Consider the following 21,477-nt stretch of genomic DNA (forward strand, 5'->3'; position numbering starts at 1 on the left):
TCCTCCTTACTCTCCCCATTCTCATTATTCTTGTATGTGCTTTCCTCCTTCTGACTTTCTCCAACCTCTTCCTCAAAGTCACTAACCTCTCGATATTCTCACTCATGGTCCTCCTTACTGTCACCTACATCTTCCTGACATTCTCCATCAACCTACTCTTGATGTGTCAGAACCACTTCCTTAAGTCCTCCACCCACTTCCTGATATTTCCCAACAATTCTATTGTTACCAGCCTCCTCTTTAAATGCTCCACCCTGCTGACAATCTCAAATTACATGTTTCTTCTCTCCAACCACCTAATTCTCCACATCTTGTCTCCAGATCTCTCTCCAACTTGTGCTTGTCCTCGGCCTCCTCCCCAGTATTACCAACCTTCTCCTTACTTTTTTTCAACCATTTCCTTCTTGCTAGTTGCAACCTCCCCTCTTTATAATTAACAACATACTCCTTGGCATCCCCACCTCTGTTTTATTATCACCAACTTCATCCTTACCCTCGTCAACCACCATCTTCAACCCTGTAGTCGATCACCTACACATTTTAAACTCCTCTTTGTACGCTCTGTGTTCACCAATCTGCCTAGAATTTCTCACCTGTAGGAGATTTTATCTTATTGGGGTAAATTCGGGATTTGGTGGTATTTTTCTTACCGTAATATTTTGGTGGTAAATTGGCAGTAAACTGGCCTTACATTTAGAGATAGTTTGGTATTACTCTATTTTGGTGATTATTTATTATTAGCTTGTGTTGGTGGTAATTTTAGTTTTATATTTGTGGTATTTTCAGAATTACCTTATTTTTGTGGTATAGCGCTGAGCATGTTTTTTTTATACTACAACCCCATCATAAAAACAAACCTTTCCTTTCTAATAGAATGTCTTTTAGTTGCTTGTAGAGAGCCCCCAGACTTATGACACTTCAGAGAACCCAATGAGTTTATTCAGAATGCCACCTATGGTTTGTGGCTGATATTACTGGCTTAGGTACATTCAGTAATCTTTGTGTCTCATCTGACACTGCCGTCTTTTTCAGCATGCAAAGAAGGGATCACTCACAACACATACACACACTTTCCTACCTTACAGATATCTATTCACTTTCCCTTGCTTGCTATTTCAGTTACACTTGTAAATTGGTAAATGCTTTACCACTCTGGTATAAACATCAAACCCCTGTGATTCCCCTGTATAGAAATTATCCACAGACACATGAATGACACCAAAATCACAGCCTTTGTTTTCTTTTTTTTATACTCTGTATTATGATAACAATTATAAACAGCAATACATCTTACCACATGATATGACAGCATCACCTACAACATATAAAAGAGAACAGAACAAACAAGAATATTGCAAGAAAAACGAATTTGATTATAAGCACTTTAAACGTGGAGAGAAATAAACATACAGTACTTTTCTTTTTTAAAACTTCCCGCACTGTGAATAAATTGTATAAACTCACATTCATCATTCTGTTTTTCTTCACTTGGCACTAACTAACTCAACAAGGCCAGTGAAATCTGAAATTCCTGTACAACCTCGCTGCTTTGTAGACCCAGTGCCAAACTCCTTTGCATGTGTGGGGAGCTGCCAGCTGTTAAGTTTCGTAGCTAGCACTCACACCCACATGGAGTTCATCAGATGTAGCACCATCTGTCTCTCTGTCCCAGCACGAACTGAATCCTCCCACCTGTTCATTCGTAAAGAAAACTCTAAGTCAGCCCTCTGTTGACGTGGATCATCCACCTAAAACAACAAGAATGTGCTGTATGGGAGGATAGGTCCAGGAGACCCCCCCTCTCCGACATGCCCCACCTATGTGAGGTTCGTGGCTGGTCAGGGCCCCCCCTGTCACCAGGACCCAGGTAGCGGGGTGACTACTGATAGACACACAGGACTGATCGTATAAACTGTAACAGACCATGGACACCATTTTGGTAAACATCAGGACTCCATTTTAGATACTGACAACTTGAATCCCAACGAAATAGCCTGCCTGCAAATGCTGCAGCTTAGCCCCCACTCACAGAGAGCCATGCCCTTCCCCTGGCGCCTCTGCCTCCATGGCAGATCCACTGGAGGCCTGTTATCACGAGCAACATTCACGAACAAGTATCAGAACAAACACTGTATCATTTACCTTTCGCAGTACATCACTGTCCCCGAAGTGACCTGAGTCGTGGTTCAGGTCTGGAAAATAACAGAAAACCATCCTAATAGAACAGGCCTCGACCCTGCATCTAACCTGTAACATGTAAAATATAAGATGTCAATACCCTCTTTGTATGGACCCTTGTCGAGGTCCAACCACACTCCAATGCCTGACGACTTACAAATATTGCTATATTAAATATAAACATCCATGTTTAAGGAAGGGATACAAATTCATAAGTATTGGTAAAGCAAGCATGGCCTCATTTCACACACGATACCATGTGCCTAGAAGACTTAATGAAAATAAATTGATAGAGACCACCTAGTTCTAACTAACGAATGCTGCTAAGTACAAAGGAAGGCAAACAAAGCATTACTGCAAGCATGTGTGTGTGCATAGAGGGACACGTTTAAATGTACAAGCCAGAATGAAAATGTACTATCGCCTCTGAATGTATTGCTTCCACGCTCCTAAGTACACCACCAAACCTAATGCTACCTCATGTGTTATTCAGCTACCACCGTGTAAAATTGCTAACACGTAGTCGTCCGATGTTTAGTGATGTATGAGACACTGCCAAATAATGTAGACACATATAAAATAATACATGAATGTATAGACAGTAGAAATGTGTGATCGCTCTAATACTACTAACTTTATTAATCTTTTCCTTGTTTTACATAGTGTGCAGCCCAAGCACAGAGAATTGCTCACACACCCAAGGCCATCTCCCCTCCCCTCCCACCAAGGCATGCCAGGACAAGCAGGTGTGCGAGCAGCAGAGCCTCACCTCCCCTCATTCTGTTGGACCCGTTTCAAGTATTCACCTCCCCCATGTCCCAGACCGCCATGGTCGGCCAAATTAATTATTTACAACCCAGTCCTAAACCCCACCGCCCCAAGGGGCCAGAGGTTCACCCTTGCTGATCTAGTGGTACTCAGGTTCACCCCAAGTTAATGGGCCTTGGAGAGCAGATATTCAACCCTGTACTAACACATCATAAAGTAATTCTTCACTACATCTAACGAGACCAGAATGACAGTGCAGCTCACCCCATTCCCTCAGACCAGACCCTCAGGTTTATGACACCCGGTCAACAGGTCAGAAGTAACAGTGTCTTGATGTATTGGTAAAAGCTTCACATTACATGTATTCCTCCTGTGTCTTATTAAGCCTTAGAGTAACCTATTGCAGGATTTACAGGACAACCGGAATCATCCAAACAAATAAATGTTGTGTGTGTGGCCACAAGGGCAGAATGTCAGGGCACCCGTCCATCAACCACACTGACCGCGCCTGGCCTGGCAGCCCCACCCCGATGAGCCCAGCTGACCTATCTGCCCCACGTTGGCATCACGCTGATGTCCACCAATCAGGCAGCTGCTCGTCACAACTGCACCTATAGTTAGTCGATGCCACCCAATCCCCAAAACTAAATGCCCCCTATAGTGTGTAGGTTTTTATGACAACATTTTGTAATAAACAAGGTTGTCTTTGCTATTGTCAGACAGAGCGCTCTCAGAGCTTGCAGAGTCCTTTGCATGCTCTATTCGATTAGATAAAGAACCTTTTTAACATTTACTCGCACTTGGTCCTGGCCTCATTTCCTCTTGGGGTGTGTCCATTACTGCCTCTCATTGCGGGGAGGGTAATGCCTTTTGGGGACGCTTGCCTATAACAACAAGAATGTGCCCTCGTTTTTCAAGACAATGAGGATTTCAACTGCAAAGGAACTGTTTCTGTTTTCCTTTCCTGCTGGGGCATATTTCTGCTCTCCACAAGAGAAAAAAAATGCTCACATAAACTGAGTGTGCATCTCTTCATGCAAAAAATGAATTTCAAACTGTGCACATAAAAACATATAATGTATTTCATTGTGCACAAAAACTGTATTATAATGTTATAGGTTGAAATTAGTATATTAGTAGTGCAGTTAGTACAAGGTTAATCAGTTGTGTATTTCTAATGCAGTTTGCACACATGAAAACATCAGTTTTATAAAATTGTGCACCTCTTTATTTTAAAATGGCAGCACACTGTGCTAATAAGTTTTTTTTTTGTTTTGTTACTAAATGTTCTGAGAAATTTGTCTGCTGGCTGTTAGTGAAATAATGCCTGCAGTTTGAAAAACTGGGCCTGGCTGCATTTCCATGCTGCATATTGTATGCTGGCAATAAAACCCTGTATGTATCCTTACATATACCCTCCGTTTTCAGACAATTCTGGCTAGCAAACCCATAATTGGAGGAAACATTTTAAAATGCACATCTCTCTATTTCCATTGTTATTAGATGATTCACGATTGAAATAATTGTGTCTTAATAAAATGAATATAATCATAACAAACCATTGCTTAATCATAAGAAAGTAAAACAAATCCCAAATTGGGCCCATCAGTCCTCATACACATGTGCATGTATAACCAGATATTGTACACATATATTTCCAGTTGAAGGGTCCACATATGTTTGAATGTCTTTTCAATCATAGTCATTATATAGGTGTTCAATCAACATTTCTTATATATGACAACAAAACAATAAAATAAAATAAATAGATAAAACAAATGACTAACAGAACTAACTAAAACAATGAAATGAAATAACAAACTTGTGAGTCTCCATTAATCCCATTTTCAGTCACATAGGATAATACTATGCTCCACCAGCAACGTTGCAGAATTAAGTTCAACTCAATACTATTCCATTGATGGCATTCTCCATCTTCATTACCACACCTCTGAGATGTCCTGATCACCAAATTTCCATTACATCATCCCTTCAGTGGAATTCTTTCCTCCTGGTGCTCTTGGGCGTTTTTCCACAGAAATCATCTCTTTTGACATCCCAATCTCATTGCCTTCACCTCCATACTTCGGTCCGGAGGCTTTACTTGGACTTCCTCCCATGGACTCCAGGAATCCATCATCTCTCGCGTCCTCCGGTCCTGCGACCTCTGACCCCTACCAATATGTCAGTAAGTTGTGTCTAAATCAAATAGAAAAAGAACAGATTAAGTACATAGCACAATACCAATGTTACCCTTTCTACAACCTTGCCAAAAAAGAAAATGTGGCCCAAAACCTTATGATCTTTTACCTCTGAAATATCTGCACTAATTACATGTTAGAGAGAAAACAATAATATTTACATTTTACATTATTATACATCACAATAATTTTCATGCAAAATGCTTTAGTATATTCTACCATAGTTAGTTAACCTGATTCAGTACCTTACATCAATACATATTACCACACTTTTTCCAAATGTGGTACTTTCATTTGCATGTATCTTTACATTAAACAATATATTCTCATGGCGTGATACATATCCCACCCTAACATTAGCTTACATGCATTACGAAATAGTGAACTGCATCTTTCTTTTTCATGTAATCAGTACACTTAACCTGTCTCTACCTGCTCAAGTCGCCTGACTTCATGTTCCGGATGACAGAGCTTAATTTGGTTAACATGATCAAATTGTTTTGTCACCATTTCACCCTCTGTCTTTAATATTTTATAGACAACCGGGGACACTTTATCCACTATTTCAAAGGGACCTTGCCATGCCGCAAGAATTTTTTAGTTTTTATGTTTACCTTTCCCAAAATGAAACTTATATACCCGATCACCTATTTTATACTCTTTCACAGATGTCTTTTTTATCGTAATATGTCTTTGCACTATCAGCAGCTCTTTCCAAATGTCGCTGCACAAATGTAAATGCATGTTGTAAATGCTTTCTCAGTTCTTCCACATATTTGTGAACTGTAGATGCACTCACAAGTGTCTGCTCATGTGTCCTGTATAATAAATGTTGTGGCAGTACCATTTTCCTTCCTGTCAACACCTCATGAGGACTGATACCTGTCGCTTTAGCAGGAGTCGATCTAATGGCCATCAATACTAAAGGTAATCGTAAATCCCAACTAGAACCTGCCTCCGCTACAAACTTCTTTAGTATCTCCACGACAGATCTGTTGCAACGTTAAACATTCCCAGACGAGGCAGCCCGTTATGCGATATGCAATTCCCTTTTACCCCCAATATCTGCCACACCTTGCTCATTAAGGTGCTTGTGAAATGACTTCCTCTGTCTGACTCTATTCTTTGTGGTAACCCAAATCTTGAAAATATGTGATTTACCAGCAATGTAGCTGCAGTTTGCACACTACAATCTGGTGCAGGAATACATTCCACACATTTCGACATCAAACATACCAGTGTCAAAAGATAACAGTTTCCCCTACTCGATCTCTTTACAGGCCCTACATAGTCGATTTGTAAATTCGACCATGGAAGAGTTAAACCTCTTTTCATCAATGGAGCTCTATGCATTGGTGAAAAAGGTTTAAAGTGTGCACATACCAGACACCCCCTGGTATATAATTCCACATCTTGGGACATGTGTGGCCAGTAAGCATAATCTTTCAGTATCTCTAAAGATTTTTATAAACCTCTGTGTCCTGCAGTTATTGCATCATGTGCATGGTATAACATTAGCCCTCTGAATGAAAGAGGTACCACCCACTTTATCTGCCCTGTTATGGATTCCCTGATCATCAGACCATCCTGTAGTTTAATACATTTTTTGTTCTTTAATAACACTCTCAACTTTTCTTTTCCTGTACAATCATTTTCAGTTAAAGGATTTTGTTCGGGGTCCATCAAATAATTATAATAGATTCCAACACAGGGTCATCTTTTTGTGTCTCAATCAGATCTTTATCTGGTGTATCATAACTCCATTGCACTACGGGTTGTTCAACTTCATTTGGAGCTTTAGAGCGTGTAACTGCATCTATTTGTATTTCACCAATCAAGAGGCCGATTCATGGAATAATTAGCGCGGCGCAAGTGGGCAAAAACGTGCGAATCGCAGTGGAATAGCGAAAATCGCAGTGCAAGTGCGAAAATCGCACGAAAAGCAGCGCACATCGATTCATGGAAGTCCGTGCGCGAGAAAACCAGCGGATGTGCGATAAAAAAGAGCGCGGCGCACGTTGGCGCACAGGTCATCTAACAGCGTGCGCCAGGTCACAGCGAAAATCGCACAGGCCACAGCGAAATTCGCACATAGCGCAGCGCACGCAACAAAAGTAGGCGGAACACGGGCGTAACACTCGGAATGGGGAACAACTTGCCAAAACGTTGGCGTCACGGGGGAAGTACAGGGCACAAGTGTGCGGAACGCCCACACGCTCGGCTACAACACGTATTAATGGAATAGAATAGGGCAAAAAAGCGCACGCTCAAACCAGCGCACAGGTACAAACACGACCGCCACAAGAAAGCAGGCGGTAGCGTCTCTGCGGCTGTAAGAAATGTGCGCCAAAAGGTGCGCCAACAAATAGCACCTATATACTGCCATGATGAATGTCCTATACTGTGGCCCTCCAGGACAAATGACGTGCAAAGGGGTACCCACAAACATGGACACCTGCTGACAAAAAATACGTGTGCGTGTATACCGGGGTGCGCGGGAATTTCCACACGCGATTTCAGCAGGTTACGTGTATTTCAGGGGTGCGCGGGAAGTTCCACACGCGATTACAGCAGGGTACGTGTATTTCAGGGGTGCGCGGGAAGTTCCACACGCGATTGGCCCAGTGCGAGCAAGGCATGTGTATTTCAGGGGTGCGCGGGAAGTTCCACACGCAATTTCAGCAGGGTACGTGTATTTCAGGGGTGCGCGGGAAGTTCCACACGCGATTGGCCCAGTGCGAGCAGGGTACGTGTATTTCAGGGGTGCGCGGGAAGTTACACACGCGATTTCAGCAGGGTACGTGTATTTCAGGGGTGCGCGGGAACTTCCACACGCGATTGGCCCAGTGCGAGCAGGGTACGTGTATTTCAGGGGTGCGTGGGAAGTTACACACGTGATTTCAGCAGGGTACGTGTATTTCAGGGGTGCGCGGGAAGTTCCACACACGATTGGGCCGGTGCGAGCAGGGTACGTGTATTTCAGGGGTGCGTGGGAACTTCCACACGCGATTGGCCCAGTGCGAGCAGGGTACGTGTATTTCAGGGGTGCGCGGGAAGTTACACACGCGATTGGCCCAGTGCGAGCAGGGTACGTGTATTTCAGGGGTGCGCGGTAAGTTCCACACGCGATTGGCCCAGTGCGAGCAGGGTACGTGTATTTCAGGGGTGCGCGGGAAGTTACACACGCGATTTCAGCAGGGTAGGTGTATTTCAGGGGTGCGCGGGAACTTCCACACGCGATTGGCCCAGTGCGAGCAGGGTACGTATATTTCAGGGGTGCGCGGGAAGTTACACACGCGATTTCAGCAGGGTACGTGTATTTCAGGGGTGCGCGGGAAGTTCCACACGTGATTGGCCCAGTGCGAGCAGGCTACGTGTATTTCAGGGGTGCGCGGGAAGTTCCACACGCGATTGGCCCAGTGCGAGCAGGGTACGTGTATTTCAGGGGTGCGCGGGAAGTTCCACACGCGATAGTCCCAGTGCGAGCAGGGTACGTGTATTTCAGGGGTGCGCGGGAAGTTACACACGCGATTTCAGCAGGGTACGTGTATTTCAGGGGGTCTGGGGAGTACCACACGTGAATTGGCCGTGTGGGCCCTCCCAGGTGTACGCTCCACAACCTCCACGGACCCTGCAGGCAGGCCACACCACGGGGGACTACCCTGCACCCATGCTCATGTCCCGCAGGCAGCCCATCCACCATGGGCATGCCCCCCAGCCAACCCACACGTCACCTTGCACTACTGATCAACAATGCATGTCTACCACCACCCCCACCCCCCTGCCACCATGGGCATCCTCCACCAGGCCCCCACTCATGTCTCCCACCACCCCCACCCCCCTGCCACCATGGGCAGACTCAAGCAGGCCCCCACTCATGTCTCCCACCACCCCCACCCCCCTGCCACCATGGGCAGACTCCAGCAGGCCCCCACTCATGTCTCCCACCACCCCACCCCCCAGCAGTGCAGGGGCAGCCTCCACCAGGCCCCCACTCATGTCACCCACCACCCCCACCCCCCTGCCACCATGGGCAGACTACACCAGGCCCCCACTCATGTCTCCCACCACCCCCACACCCCAGCAGTGCAGGGGCAGCCTCCACCAGGCCCCCACCCATGTCTCCCACCACCCCCACCCCCCAGCCACCAGGGTCACCCTCCACCAGGCCCCCACTCATGTCACCCACCACCCCCACCCCCCTGCCACCATGGACATCCTCAACCAGGCCCCCACTCATGTCTCCCTCCACCCCCACACCCCTGCCACCATGGGCAGACTACACCAGGCCCCCACCCATGTCTCCCACCACCCCCACCCCCCAGCCACCAGGGTCACCGTCCACCAGGCCCCCACTCATGTCTCCCACCACCCCCACCCCCCCAGCAGTGCAGGGGCAGCCTCCACCAGGCCCCCACTCATGTCACCCTCCACCCCCACCCCCCTGCCACCATGGGCAGACTACACCAGGCCCCCACTCATGTCTCCCACCACCCCCACAACCCAGCAGTGCAGGGGCAGCCTCCACCAGGCCCCCACCCATGTCTCCCACCACCCCCATCCCCCAGCAGTGCAGGGGCAGCCTCCACCAGGCCCCCACTCATGTCACCCACCACCCCCACCCCCCTGCCACCATGGGCAGACTCCAGCAGGCCCCCACTCATGTCTCCCACCACCCCCACCCCCTGCCACCAGGGTCACCCTCCACCAGGCCCCCACTCATGTCTCCCACCACCCTCACGCCCCAGCCACCAGGGTCACCCTCCACCAGGCCCCCACTCATGTCTCCCACCACCCCCACCCCCCAGCAGTGCAGGGGCAGCCTCCAGCAGGCCCCCACTCATGTCCCCCTCCACCCTCACCCCCCTGCCACCATGGGCAGACTACACCAGGCCCCCACTCATGTCTCCCACCACCCCCACACCCCAGCAGTGCAGGGGCAGCCTCCACCAGGCCCCCACTCATGTCACCCACCACCCCCACCCCCCTGCCACCATGGGCAGACTACACCAGGCCCCCACTCATGTCTCCCACCACCCCCACCGCCCTGCCACCATGGGCAGACTCCAGCAGGCCCCCACTCTTGTCTCCCACCACCCCCACCCCCCTGCCACCATGGGCAGACTCCAGCAGGCCCCCACTCATGTCTCCCACCACCCCCACCCCCCAGCAGTGCAGGGGCAGCCTCCACCAGGCCCCCACTCATGTCTACCACCACCCCCACACCCCAGCAGTGCAGGGGCAGCCTCCACCAGGCCCCCACTCATGTCTCCCACCACCCCCACCCCACCCCCAGCAGTGCAGGGGCAGCCTCCATCAGGCCCCCACTCATGTCTCCCACCACCCCCACACCCCAGGAGTGCAGGGGGAGCCTCCACCAGGCCCCCACTCATGTCTCCCACCACCCCCACACCCCAGCAGTGCAGGGGCAGCCTCCACCAGGCCCCCACTCATGTCACCCACCACCCCCACCCCCCTGCCACCATGGGCATCCTCCACCAGGCCCCCACTCATGTCTCTCACCACCCCCACCCCCCTGCCATCATGGGCAGACTCCAGCAGGCCCCCACTCATGTCTCCCACCACCCCCACCCCCCAGCAGTGCAGGGGCAGCCTCCACTAGGCCCCCACTCATGTCTCCCACCACCCCCACCCCCCAGCAGTGCAGGGGCAGCCTCCACCAGGCCCCCACTCATGTCTCCCACCACCCCCACCCCCCAGCCACCAGGGTCACCCTCCACCAGGCCCCCACCCATGTCTCCCACCACCCCCACCCCCCAGCAGTGCAGGGGCAGCCTCCACCAGGCCCCCACTCATGTCTCCCACCACCCCCACCCCCCAGCCACCAGGGTCACCCTCCACCAGGCCCCCACCCATGTCTCCCACCACCCCCACCCCCCTGCCACCATGGGCAGCCCCCACCAGGTCCTCACAATCCCCAATCATGTGCGTAATGGTCAGCCTCCACAGCCAAAAAGCCCTACCAAGTAACCCATTCACCCACATGGAAATGGAAATCACATGTTACACCCCCAATGTTCATCAAGCTAATGAACCCATGTCCGTCACACACAATGGTTGCAATTGAATGGGAAAACACACAACATGACATGCATGAAACCAATGAGATGATACCACACAGTGAAGTATGCTAACAAAATTGTATTGGAAAAAATAAAGAATGCTAAAGAAAGAAAACTAACTACAATGTGAATGTGAAAAAAAGAGCTGCATGTCCGTATAAAACACATAACTGCAAATCAGAATCCAAAAAAATTATGTCCAAAGTCAAATGTAAAAAAATCTCCATGCAAAAAATAACTATGTACAAAACTGACAAAGGTCCATGAGCCCAACTGAACAAAGGAAACCTACTAAAAAACCTACCTAAAAATCAACTATATAAAAAAAGTGGAGCAGTGTCCGTCGACTCCAAATCATAATAAGAAAGAAAGGAAACCTAAAACTAAAGAACTATATACAAAGGCGGCGGGCAAGTCCAGCGGCTCACTCCGTGGTGTCCCGGGCCAGGGCATCATCGAACTCCTGTTCGATGTCCCGGAGGCGGTCCAGTTCCATGGCCCCGAGGGTCCGCAGGGACGACGCCGTGTCCTCCTCCAACCCCCTGCGGATTGCCTCGAGGCACTCGGCCCGCCTCAGGGCCCTCCGCATGGAGTTCTCCACCCTGACCATTGTGAGCCGCGCCTCTTCCGCCCGCCGCCGCTCCGCACCTATGGCGTGGCCCAACCGCTGCCACACGGAAGACACTCTCTGTCCTGGGTCCCCCTGCCCTCCGGCCGATGCCTGCCCCTCCGATGTCGAAAGCCCCGAGCCTTCATGTCTCCCACCATCTTGCTACTGCTGCTGCTCTGCCTCTGCCCGTGCACTGCCTCCTGCTGCCTGCACATCCTCCGCCGGCTGGGGTGCACTTGTTGATGTGGCCACCCCTGCTGGACCTCCGACTCCCGACTGTGGCAGGGATGCCTCCTCCACCAGCCTGGCCGCACCGTCAGAGGCAGCTCCACAGGGCACCCAGGTGACTGATGGGTGGGAAGATGGCACAGAGGACGACTGGCGCGTAAGGGGTCCAGTTGAGGAGGGGGTCGGAGCAAGCCCCATCAGACGGAGGAATCCGGCCTGGGTGACCTGTCCCAGCAGGCTGACGTGGTCAACGAGCCATTCGAGATGACGTGCAGTCTCGCCATGAAAAGACTGCAGGTCACCTCGCATGGCTCGTTGACGCAACGCCACACCAGCCAGGACAGGCTCAACCCGGACCTGGATGCCCACGTCCGCAGGCAGAGGAAGGCCAGTTGACGTCAGCTCATCCCCTGCCTGAAAACGGGTCTGGACGTAGGCATCCCTGCTGGTGCAAGATGATGCAGGGACAGGATCGGGGACAGGATTGCACACAGGCACCTCCGCGGCCGCCTTTGCTGCCTCCTGTCCCTGGTCCTGCACTGCACCACTAGCACCAGTGGGATCCCCACCTCCAGACCCCGTCTCTGGTGCTTGCACGGCCCCCTCCTCCACCAAACCCCCCACCAACCTGGATGACTCCGTGCCATCTTCCCCTGTTGGGCCCTGTGGGGTCCCAGCTGCCCCTTCTGCTGCCGAGGAGTCCAACTGCAACCTCCGCCTCTTGGACCTCCTCCCGGCAGCTGCGGCCTGGGACGCGGCACCGGACTCCTCACTCCCTGACGAGATGACAACACGGGAGGGGAGCCGGGCCTTGCGTCTCCGGCTGGCGGTCCACAGCACCTTCTCCGCCCTCTTCATCAGTTGACGCTGCAGACAGGGAGAACAAAACACAGGCATCAGGGCACAGTACAATGGACACATACACGCATGACAGTTGCACATGAGTGGCATTGGCAAACCTCAGACATGTAATCACAATCCCCAACACACATGTCATTGCAACTCGCACACATGAGCCATACCACAGCCATATCGCAACTGCCACCACCATCCCTACACATACAACAGCATCAGCAGCCAAAGGGGAGCCAGGCATCACATGCAACACAGGAAGTGCACCACACATGTACACACACCACCACACTTGCATGCATGTCTACACCTCTGCCAAGTGTCGCACTGTTCAGACGGGCATCCATGTCACATCTGCCAATCAGGTTTCCACATACCGCTGTCACATGCATCCATGTAGCATCACTGTTGCACCCTTGACAAATACACACACATGCACATGTACACAGTGCTCATACATGAAGGCGAAAACAAATTACATGCCTGACATCACGGACATGTCTACTTACATGCACATTCATCCAAACATGTGTGCACGCACAACTGCATTTGCCATGCAAGCCCACACACACAAGCACCATCCATGTCTCACACATTACAGCCCTCGCATGTGTCAGACCCACGGCCCTGTAACCCCCACCCATACTCGACCCCATACAAACAGATGTGCAACCGGCACAATGCCGAATAATCAACACACGCACTGCTCACAATCAGGATGCATGTACACTCACCGCTCGACTCCAGACGGGTCTGCTTCTCTAGGACCTGGACGTGGAGCGCTGGGGATATGCGTTCCAGGACCCCCATCTGTTCTTCCGACAAGTGGCCCCGGCGCCCCTTGGCATCCGCTGCCTTCAAGAGGCGCCGGGCCTTGTTCAGGGTCCTGGACCTGAAGTCCTCCCAGCGCTTCCTGACATGTTGTAAGTCCCGGACTGCCACCCCCTCCGCGTTGATGGCAGTCACAATGTCAGTCCAGATCCGAGTCCGTCCTTCCTTGTCGGCGCGGGAACTTCCGAAGAGGGCATCATACTGGCCCAGGACTTGCTCCACCAGGACACCAACTTCGGTGCCACTGAAGCTGGTGCCCCTCTGCCTCTCTGGCCGGGGGTTGCCAGTGGTCACAGATGGTGTTTGCCCCGACATGACAACCACAGAGGCAGGAGTGGGTGGGCAACTGGGTCCTGGGGCTGGGCTGTGGAGCGATGGAATTCCAGTCGGGATTCTTTGGTTCCAGCAGGGGTGGTCACAGCAACAGCACCTCTGGCTGATGTGCAGGCAGCAAATGGCAGTGCACGTGGGCAGCAGGCAGTCAGGCAGCAGCAGATGGCAGGTGGGAGAGTGCTCGGGGCTCTGGGGGGCAGTAGTTCGGCCTTCTGGGCAGGAGCGTGGTCTTCCGTGTGCTTACGCGTGGCCAGCTTGGTACGGAGTGATTTGGAACGTGAAAATCCTGCACGTCAGCGTGAAAACCGAGGAAAGGCCCTTAGCGCGTAAGCGCGTCAGCACGCATACGCGATTCTATTGGACCAAAGGCCCTCATTGCGTAAGCGCGTCTGTGACGTGACCCACACGGGTGTTTCCCACACAGCACGTGATGACAGAGCACACGTGGAAAGACTGCACGTCAGAGTGTCATCGCGTGTAATTGGACAGCACGTCAGAGTCTCATCGCGTGTAATTGGACAGCACGGCAGAGTCTCATCGCGTGTAATTGGACTAAAGTGCGCGTACACGCGATTGGCCTATGTACGTGTATATCAGGTGTGCGCGGACACTTACACACGAAAGTACGTCAGCGCACCTGTATCCCGGTGTGCGCGGGAATTTCCACACGCTATTGGACTGGGTACTGGATTTCAGGGGTGCGCAGGTCACACGCTCGCCTACAACACGCGCAACGCATTAATTTGCGCGCTTAAAAAATAACAAGCTCAGACCCAGGATGAACATACCGTTCCTAGCAGCAGTGGGCGTGGCCTACCAAAGGAGGAGGAGGAGGATAGTCAGGGCCAGAATATTCACACCCAGAACCAGCCTTTTCGGGATGCCTGATGACCAGGTGCATGGGAGGTACAGGTTTCCACCACACATCATACTGGACCTGGTGAGTGAGTGGGAGGATGACCTCACATCACCCACCCTGTGCTCCCAAGCACTCAGCCCCCTGGAGAAGGTCCTCAATGTACTGCACTTCTTAGCCACTGGATCATTTCAGTGGACAAGTGCCATTGTGGGTGGTGTATCACAGGCCACCCAGTCACGCTGCCTACACCAGGTCTTGAACATCATCACTGCACGCCCATCAGTCCGCAGGCACATATACCTGCCCAGAACACCTGCAGAAAGGCATGCTGCCGCCCTGGATTTCTACGCTGTGGCACGATTCCTCAAAGTGCTAGGTGCCATCGACTGCACCCATGTGGCTCTACGTCCCCCCAGGGCATCTGAGCACATCTATAGGAACCGCAAGCACTGGCATTCCATCAACGTGCAGGTAGTATGTAATGCCAAGGGAATCATCACCTCAGTATATGCCAACTATCCCGGGTCAACCCACGACAGCTTCATTTACCGAATGTCCACCCTAAGCCGGGACCTAGAAGCTGGGCGGCATGGCGATACATGGCTGCTTGGTGAGTATGAATGCCACTGCACATGCATGCATGTCAGATACTGAGCAAGGTCACAACCCCACCAATGATACCAATCACCACCTCCACAGGGGACAGTGCCTACCCTCTCAGCCCCCACATGATGATGCCAATTCGGAACCCCACCACGCCACCCCATGTAAGATACAACGCAGCCCACATTACAACCCGGGGCATAGTGGAGCGCACATTCGGAGTCCTGAAGTCACGCTTTCGCTCCCTTGACCCTTCTGGCGGGCAGCTGTTGTACGCTCCCCCAGTAGTGTGCAGGATCATAGTGGCAGCATGTGTCCTACACAACGTTGCAACACGCCGGGGCCTGGCCGTGGACATGGTGGTGCCCCCCATCCCCAACCACATGCACAGCCGCTGCGCATGGGAGGGGAAAGGGCACGGGGGAGGCAGCCCGTACACAGCTAGTGGCTAATTACTTCACATAGAAATCACATCCCTGTGGAGTGCACACTGCCCTGGCACATTCCATCTGACAATCAATGATGACTCAACCTGACACTGATCCTGAATGTCTTGGGAAAGAACCGTGAAAACCATATCAGCCTGAGATTGTTCACCTGGAAGTGTCACAATGTGTGCATCCCTACCCACACAGACACCACCAATGCAGTTTTGTGAAGTTACACATTCAAGCAGCTAAAATGAACACCCACTTGCAAAATGCAACAAGAGGACAGTGCCATGTCAGCCAATCCAACCCCAACACCGCCACACCACACACCGTGCCATGTCATGCTATTTGCAGGTAAACAAAGTAATCCACACAACATGACACTAGTGTCACAATGTACAGTGTCCCTATTAGAAACTTGCAACACCTGAAATGCTCACAGTAATGCTGGACCAACAACAAAGTTGAGCACGTACTACCATTAACATGACATCACTAATGTTAAATATTAGTAGTCTCACCACCTGGAAATGCCTGCACTCCCACCACTACCAACTGTGCAGTGTTGGCGCCATGTAGAGTTGTAGGTGCACTGCTGCCAACAGGGACCACATCTCCAGACTAGAGGTCCTTGTGTCGACATGAGGAAGGGACCTGCAAATTGGGAGGTAGACACAGAAGATGAGTTACACATCAATGCAACATGCAGTGTACAACACAACAGCAATATGCACTAGGAATGTCTACACAGTATTGACTACAGACTGCCCACACAGCTCATGGGAGTCCAACGTCACTGTGTAATTCACTGTCACTTGGGCACACCCTTTGCAAGCCCATGGAAACGGGAAGCAGGAGGGGTGTGTGTGACTCAAACCCAAGCATCGGAACCAAATACATTACAAGCCTGCATGTGCCCAGCCACAATTCAGCGTATGCCCACAGGAACCACGGAAGCCAACAAATAGTCCCAAAAAAATTGGGAATAAAAGAAATAAAAATAAAAATAAAAATCAAAATAAAAATAAAATCAAAAATGGCCATAGAAGGGCCCGGGGGGGGGGTGGGGAGGCCACCCAGGAGGTCCGAGGACAGGATGCACACCAGAACCCACCTGCGTGGATCCTGGGAAAAAAAAAACACCTCCATGGGCTCATGGCCCACACTGCTACCCTATTGTGGGAGTATCACTGCTGTCGCTATTATCACCCTGTGCAGCTGCATCCGGAGGTGGTTGCACTATGGGAGGCAGCCCACGCAAGGCCCTAGTCTGCTCCTCCATGGCTGCAAGCATGCGGGTGTGGTAGGTCTGGTTCTGGAGGATGAGTGTGCGGAGGTCCCCATGCAACAACTCACGGGATGCCCGGACCTCCGCCCTCGTTGCCTGCATCTCAGCTGAGAGCGTACGGGTGAGACGCTCCAGCTGCTGTTCTGTCCTTTGGTGTGTTGAAGCCTCAAGCTCAACAAGAGTCGTCCTGAGGTGAAGGAGCACCTGCCTCAGGGCTTCCCTGTGGCCCTGGGACTCAATGGAGATGGCCTCCTGCAGAGTTGCCAGTGCCGCCCGCCTGTCCCTGTTGGACCCCAACATGTCCTCCCTGTGTGACTGGCAGATGGAGTCGGTTGCCTGCTCTAGTCGCTCCATCAGCCTTTCAGGGGGGACAATGGAAGTGGCCACCCTATCCATGGCCTGAGCCATCATCTCGGATGATGCTGCCTGTTGGGTTGCCATACCGTAAATGGATTGCTCCCATGCGGTATTGCCAGGTGGCGTACGGGCACCACGTCGGCGGGCACCACACCTGTCTGGGGCAAGGCGAACTGCGCCTTGCTGTGCCGGCACTGCCTGAGGCTGCAGGACTGCATTCCCCCTCTGATCTGCTGGCCCAGGAACAGGATCAGATGTCGCGGAGTGTGACCCTGCATCCGTAACCACCAAAGGCGTAGCTGCCAACACTGACATCCCCATTGAGGGTTCTGACCCTGGTGCAGGTGGGTGAGACAGAACAGAATCCCTCCCTGGAACACTCACCTGCGACGGCACGTAGGTCTCATCCGAATCAACACCTGAGTACAGCTCGGGGGAGGTGCAGCCAGAGACACCCCTTGAGAGCAGGACCTGCAGCACTTGTGGGTTCTAACCCACCACCACACCACGTCCCTCACTGGTGGTTGGTCGGCCCTCGGACCCCTCCTGGGTCTGCACCATCTCCACAACCCCAGCAGTATCAGGTGCATCTTCCCCTGCAAAGACATGAAAAAAAAGAAATGGAAACAGGCATTAGCACCATGGCACACAATGAGGGCTGAGAAGCAAGAGAACCAGTACTTGTTTGACACATGTCCCACTTGACTAAAACCCTCCCATGCATGCACCCTCACTGCGTATGAAGGGCAGGAAAATGGCACACACTGATGACACCAAGATGGAAGATGAACACATTTTCTGCATGCTGCCTGGCAGTGGCATCACACATTGGCCTGTGATTGGCAGGTGAAACACACATGCCATCACACAGATGGCATGTACCATTGCTATTGAGTGAAGATGGAGAGGAGGGCAGCACCTATTCATTCAGTCCAGTTCCCGCATGTAATAGCTCTTCTAATTCAAACAGGTCAGATACTTCACATGGAGCTGCCAGTCCAAAATGGTGCAATTGCACAGGGACATGTTTGAACAAATGATATCCAGGTAACAAAGTCACTCCACTTTACCATAGCCATGTCAGACATGTGACTAGAGGACTGCGACATGCCTAGTAAAAGTGGTGGAATCTAAACAATCTGACCAAATGAACTGTGAAAAATCAGGCAACAATGTTGTGGCAGGGTGACACTTCAAGGGCAACTGGTGTGCAGTTGGGCTAGATGTCTACTGTTGGCAGAAGGGATACTGCTATGGCCAAATGCAGCTGCGCAGGACGTATTGAATGAAGCACATGGCTGACCCCTACGACTCAGGTGCACACACTCTCACCTGTCACACAAACAGAAGCCCTCACACACACCATGCACATGGATGACACACACATGCATGTGCACTCACCGGATAATGCCTCGTAATCAGCCAAATCTCCCACGCCTTGGATCTGTTCCTCCGTGACGTAGGTCCCATCTACTGACTCATGTGGAGTGAGTTCCATGTCTACTACTGGAGACCCACCTCCAGTCACTAGAGTTGCGGCATGACTTGAGGCCAGCTTACTCTTTGCCCTGCGCTTTAGGTCATTCCAGCGCTTATAGCAATCATTGGCTGTGCGCCTCACGATTCCAAGGGCACTTACGATGTCCGCAACGGTCTGCCAGTGTGCCTGGCATTGTGCAGGTGTGGTCTTGGATCCTGCAACAATGACCATCTCGTTGTCTTGTGCGGACACATACTCGACAAGTGCATTCAGTTCGTCATCCGTGAAGCTGGGCTTCCTGGATGGGCCGGACTGTGTAGCCATGTCTGGGGCATCAGCCTGTGCCGGACGAGCACTCTTCCTCTTCCGCTTGGAAGGTGGTGGTGATCCTGAGTGTCCTGCGCCGCTCTGGACACTAGGGGCAGGAGCCCTAGTGGCCTCTGTATCAGGAGTGTGGGATTGCACACTCAGCATGGGAGTTGGTGCAGGCATTGGCTCTAGTGTGATGGTGTCAGGGGGAATGTCAGCAGCATGGACTAGGACCGACACTGTCCGGGCTGGGTGTGTGAGGGCTGGGGTGGATGGAGCCGCAGCTGCCCCTACAGCCTCTCCGCCCTGCCTACTTGGTGCAGCAGATGACCTTGCTGCCACAGATGCACGTGGCATGGTGACATCAACGTGCACCAGCGCACGTGTCATAGGCCTGCTGACCTGGAAGTCAGCCATGGAGTCAGCCAGGTCTGGTGCCACAATGGGCTGGTCTAACAAGGGCTGAGCATGGATGGTGTCAGCCACATCAGCCTCAACGGGAGGGGGGGGGATTATGGGTGCCCTTGACTGGTCCTCCACACATGGGGGGACAGGCTCACCCTGCAAGTAACGACCACGTCCCCTACCGGATCCACCACGGCCACCACTTGTGGCTCTTCCACCTTTGCCACCCTTACGGAATCCTTGCCTCCCAGCCATGGCACTGATGTTAATGTGCGTATGGGAGTGGCTGTAAAATATTGTCCTGGGCAATTGGGGGTCAAAGGGGTTGGGTACCAGATGCTAATTGTACCCTAGTGCTCTTGCAAGGCTGATTGTAACCCCTGGGGAAAGATGACGGGTCACGCTACGCACAGGAGCCCCAAAAAAGGGAGATGACGTGCACGCAACCCCTCCTAGACCACGTGTGCAGAAAGAAAAACCTGCACTACGCTGTGGCACCCAGTAACACAAGAATGAACGTATGCGTGTCACACGCAGCCTAGAATGACCTCTGAAGGGGTAGGCTACACACGGGGCAAGCACAGATGTTATATACGTGCGTGACTCACCGTCTGCCAGATAAAAGAGCGTGAAAAAGGAGCGCGTTTGGTTGGCAACACCCCCGCCAAAAGAAGATTTGTACGCTGTCTGAGGAGACAGGACAACAGTAGTAGGGAACACTGTTTGAGGGAACAGGCCCAGGTAAACCAGTTAAAGTGAAAAAAGAGAAAAAGCTGTCAGAGGTAACAGGGAATACGAACTTGAAACGCTGTGAAGTAAATCGCGTGTGAAACGACAAGAAGTACAGAATTCACCCACTCGCTCTCCACGAAAAGCACGTACAAGGAAATGGTGTTCTACGCGTACCTTTTATACAGGCCCACACGTCCAGCGTCACTTACGCGGCGTGTACGCGCTGGGGCCATTTCCACCAATTACACGCTTTGACACTTCTGCGTGTAGAGCCATTTCCACCAATCACACGCGATGACACACTGCCGTGCAGTCCAATTACACGCGATGAGACTCTGACGTGCTGTCCAATTACATGCGATGACACTCTGACGTGCAGTCTTTCCACGTGTGCTCTGTCATCACGTGCTGTGTGGGAAACACCCGTGCGGGTCACGTCACAGACGCGCTTACGCGCAGAGGTCCTTTGGTCCAATAGAATCGCGTATGCGTGCTGATGCGCTTACGCGCTAAGGGCCTTTCCTCGGTTTTCACGCTGACGTGCAGGATTTTCATATGCCAAATCACTCCGTACCAAGCTGGCCACGCGTAAGCACACGGAAGACCACGCTCCTGCCCAGAAGGCCGAACTACTGCCCCCCAGAACCCCGAGCACGCTCCCACCTGCCATCTGCTGCTGCCTGACTGCCTGCTGCCCACGTGCACTGCCATTTGCTGCCTGCACATCAGCCAGGGGTGCTGTTGCTGTGACCACCCCTGCTGGAACCAAACACTCCCGACTGGAATTCCATCGCTCCACAGCCCAGCCCCAGGACCCAGTTGCCCACCCACTCCTGCCTCTGGGGTTGTCATGTCAGGGCAAACACCACCTGTGACCACTGGCAACCCCCGGCCAGAGAGGCAGAGGGGCACCAGCTTCAGTGCCACCG

Source organism: Ambystoma mexicanum, chromosome 9, assembly GCF_040938575.1.
Source record: "Ambystoma mexicanum isolate Mex_15411 chromosome 9, UKY_AmexF1_1, whole genome shotgun sequence".
NCBI lineage: Eukaryota > Metazoa > Chordata > Amphibia > Caudata > Ambystomatidae > Ambystoma > Ambystoma mexicanum.